Source organism: Haplochromis burtoni, unplaced genomic scaffold (assembly GCF_018398535.1).
Source record: "Haplochromis burtoni strain Fernald_Lab_line unplaced genomic scaffold, NCSU_Asbu1 Contig_935, whole genome shotgun sequence".
NCBI classification, from domain to species: Eukaryota; Metazoa; Chordata; class Actinopteri; order Cichliformes; family Cichlidae; genus Haplochromis; species Haplochromis burtoni.
In genome coordinates this window covers 101155-105732 of record NW_024583296.1, presented here as the reverse complement: position 1 = coordinate 105732, position 4578 = coordinate 101155, and the positions used below count along the sequence as shown (strand labels likewise).

At 42.9% G+C, this 4578-nt stretch overlaps 1 long non-coding RNA gene across 1 annotated transcript in view; it reads right to left on the bottom strand.

The window, feature by feature from the left end:
* LOC121812921 overlaps nt 1-2583 on the bottom strand; it is a 10229-nt gene extending 7646 nt beyond the window's left edge. Inside the window, exon 1 of the long non-coding RNA XR_006053414.1 lies at nt 2202-2583. This is a non-coding gene — a long non-coding RNA (uncharacterized LOC121812921). The remainder of the gene's footprint in view (nt 1-2201) is intronic.
* Nucleotides 2584-4578: the final 1995 nt, after the last annotated feature.

Sequence of the window (4578 nt, the reverse complement as noted above, 5' to 3'; positions counted from 1 at the left end):
TCTTCAGCTTTGTCCCGTGTATCTCTTTGTCCCACTGTCTCTTTCATTGCCATCTTGCTCCAAACATGGCAAGTGTCAAACTCCAACAATCTTCTCAAAAGTCCTTCACACACAGTGAGGTTGCAGCTTGCTGGAAACGCATCTCCATCCATCCAATCTAGATGGTGGATCTTCTCTTTCTGATGCCGTTTGCCCACAGCGCTGCTGGACCTCTTGCTCAGAACTCTGGTATTGTCTCTTGGACTGCTGTCCACTGTTGATGTTCATTCTCGTGCTTCTAAAACTGCACTCTGTGTCTTCAGGGAGAGATCAGCTTCCTTGGAGCTTGCTTGTTCAGGATGAGGACGGGAAGCTGCAAAACAATTCAGCCAAAAATTCTGGCTGGGTGTTTCTATTTTTTTTTCTAACGATTTTAACCTATAATTTTCTTCCGACCGCTGCCTGTGGAGAATTGATCCAGGTCCGTTCCCCACCTGTAAACGACAGACTGAGAGACTTTCATTATTCACTGTGACTGCATATATTTTCATCACTCCTAAAGGCACACATCTCTACTCATTTTGTTTTAAACTCTGACTTTAAACCCCAACAATGAAATTTTTATTTGTTCTTAACCGCAAACACAAAAATCTTCTTGATGTTGTTGTTAATTATTTTCATCCACAACACTACAAATTATGTTTTCTTTTGTGTCCAGCAGGGGAAGAAGGTGACCTGTAGTGTCACTGCTTCCCCCAGTTGGAGTCAATTTCCCACTCACACTTCCACACTTTTTATTTTCTTTGTTTTCATGATTTTCTTTCTCTCTTTTTTCTTTTTTACCCCATTGTTTTACACCCACACATTAACCTGTTAACTCACTCCTCCAACCTCATCTTCCTTTCACCCCAACAGCTCTCATACAGTCAGCAATCAAATTCTCCATTCATCCTTGAGTACTTGGTCACCTTTAAATGTCACTGTTAATTTTATCAATTTATTTATCATTACTTTAACACTAATCCACTGTTTATTTTTCTTTATTTACTTTCAGTTCACTTTCTCCTATTTGATCACTACGATTTCTTAACTATTATTTTTCACAGAAAATCAACTAATCTACTTTGTCTCCCTATTTGTCATCAAGGAATTCACACACACTCACAGGCTGGTCACTCGCCCCCACCTTTTCTTTCTCTCTCACACACACACACACACATTTTACTCCTCCTTTGTTCCACCTGTGAACCCGCCCCTCGAGGCTGGCTCACACACACTTCATACTTCTTGCAGTCCCATTCAAACTTTCTGCGGGACACTTCTGCTGATTAAGGACAACGCCCTAATCAGCACACAGAGCGGGTGCCGTCCGCTCTTGTACACTTCACAAATCATTCAAACTGCGCCACGGACTCGATACCGCGGCTACTCTTCCCCAAAAAATATAAAACCAAATTAAACCCCCAATTGACTTCAGAGTTTGCAACAATTCGCGACACGGCCGCCTGCCGCTATTTCTACACACCACAAACACACACTTTTAGACACTAATTCTTTTTGTTACTTTAATTGACTCCCGTACTTCAGATGAGACGCCGACTCTAACGGCGCTTTCACACACACTACACCGTCCTCCTTCTGCATCAGGCACTGGTTCAACTCAGCTCGGAATCTAACCGGCGAAAACAACCGATCCTGCTTTTATGCATACTTCAGACGGTGACAGGGACCTCTCCCCGACTTAGTTATTTAAGGAGCCACAAATCCCCAGGTCACCACCCTGGATCTCCTGCCCTGATAGGTCCTAGCACCGCGTCCGAGACTAGGTGGGATAACCAAACCCGTGACACACACAGCCCTCAGCTGGCGACGAGGCCTTAAACCCCGCTTTCTAACTAATAGTAACACAAGTTTCCTGCTTTAATGCACGAGGACTAGCACAGCACTGCCACTTTTTTCCTAATAACTAAGACGGATGAAACACCGATTCTAATAATCCGTAACAAACGTCTCCTGCTTTAACGCACCGAGATGTCCTTACGGGGCGCTAAACATCAACTTGGAGTTCTTAAAAAAGTCTCTTGCTTTAACGCACTGAGATGGACACTAGCAACCTTTTTTTCTACTGAGTGAATTTACACTGCGATACGTTCAACTTAGCGAACAGATAATTTAGGCTTTAAACAATATGCACGGTTCGAAAATAAACAGGTCGTGCTTACCTTTTAATCATGTGAGCTAGCTCTCTGTTTGCCTCGTTTCACGATCTCAGCTCTGCCAATTCATCCTCTCTGGGCCTCGAGCGAATCCCGGGTTTCACGGCACCAAAACTGTTGCGAAATCAGTTTTACCCCGGTTCTTTTATTCGTCGAGGCATCCAGAGACGGCACCGGAACTCAGTAGTTATTTCACAAAGCCTTTATTCATCTTTATTCATCTTCATTTAAGCGTGCACTTCTAGAAGGGAAGACGAGGCCAGTGTGTCCCTCTGCAAAATCTTCACCCCTTTGTTAGTTACAGCCAGTTTTATAGAGGCGACCCCATCATAAAACTCCCCCACAGTGTGCTGCAAACTCTGTCTGTGTCTATGTGCACGAGCACATGAATGCCTATGTGAGCGCACATGAGTGAGTGTGCGTGTAGATGTGTGTGCGTGACAGTTAAAACACTGTGGGTGTAGGTGACTCCCTAGAGGTCATAAAAAACCCATCTCCCTTCCAGACCACAGTTATCCAGTTACAAATGTTGAGACCCCCACCCAAACATTCTCTGGGGAATTTCCACTCAGCATTAACTCCTCTCTGTTTTACTTCCACAGTTCAACTGGGGAGGGTCTCCTATACTCTACTCCTAAGTTCATGACACAGTCAGGCCTTTATTACATTGAGGGCAGTGTCAGTGTCTCTACAATAATTCTACATTCTATGTTAACACATTTCTAAACTCTAAAATAAGCTAAACATTTCTACAACTGACACAAAGTATCACATAATTATAGACGATTTGGAGAAAGTTTTACATTAAAAAAATGAAAGCGAGTGGAGTATATTTGTATTCAGCCACCCTGAGTCAATGCAATGCAATTATATCTGCGTGTCTTTTAGGCCATGTCTATACCAGCTTTGCACAACTAGAGCCTGCAAATTTCGCTCATTCTTCTTTGTAAAATACCTGAAGTTCAGTCAGATTGGATGGAGAGCACACGTGAACAGCAGTTTTCAAGCCTTGCCACAGATTAGCAATAGTATTTAGGTGTGGACTTTGACTGGCCCATTCTAACACGTGAATATGCATTGAGCTAAACAAGTTCTTTGTAGCTCCGGATCTATGTTTAGGGTCGTCGTCTTGCAGTCTCGAGTCTTTTGCAGCATCCAAAAAGCTTTATTCCAGGATTGTCCATATTTAGCTTCATCCATTTCCATCAACCCGTACTAGTTTTCCTGTTCCTGGTGAAGAAAAGCTATCCCAAACCATGATGCTGACATATCCATGTTTCACAATGGAGATGGTGTGTTCAGGTTGATGTGCAGTGTTAAGGTTTCCAATACTCACAGTGTTTTGCATGCAGGTCAAAAAGTTCAAGCCTGGTCTAACATGACCAGAGTACCTGTGCAACATGTGTGCTGTCTTCCCCTATGGCTTGTGGCAAATTGTAAATGGGGCTTCTTGGGATTTTCTTTCAAAATTGGCTTTCTTGTTGCAACTCTTCCTTAAAAGCCAGATTTGTATAGTGCACAACTAGTTCTTATCTTGTGGCTTGACTCTCCCACCTGAGCTATGAGTCTCTGTAGCTCCACCACAGTTGCAATGGACCCCTCGGCTGCTTCTCCTTGCCCGTGACCTGTAAATTTAGGTGGGTAGGATGTAGCTTTGCAGGTGTGCCATACTCTTTCCATTTTCAGATGATGGCTTGAACATTGCTCCATGACACATTCAAAGATTGCGATATATTTTTCTAAGTTAATCCTGCTTTAAACTTCTCCACAGCTTTATCTGTGATGTGTGTTCCATGGTATTTTTAATGCTGTTTGTTCAGTAATGTTTTCTCACAAACCTCTGAGACCTTCACAGAACAGTTGGATTTATACTGAGATCAAAATACACACAGGTGGACTCTATTTACTGATTACGTGGCTTCCGAAGGTAATTGGTTGCACTGGATTTTAGGGGTATCTGAGTAAAGGCGACTGAATACAAATGCAAGCCACACTTTTCAAATTTATTTTGTACAAAAAATAAATGCCATGTATCACTTCCCTTCCACTTACTGGGATAGATAAATTATTTGGTGATTAGACCTTGATGACACATCATGGCAGAATGTAATCCCAGCTTTGAAAGAACTTAGGACAGCAGCCCCTGGAGTCTAGACATTAGTGGTGATGAAGCTGGTGAAGATGAAGACTGAGGCTTGGATGGAGCACTGGCTGAGGTGTCTGAGGTGGTCTGAAAGAGAGAATGACAGAGAGCACATATTTAAACCATGCAAAATGGAGGCTGATTGGCTCAAAGAAGGTAGGCGAGAAGATGAATGGACTAGAGTAATGTTATCAGTATCGACATTGACAGCGTGGGAAATCGGCAGTGATGTAAAGAACA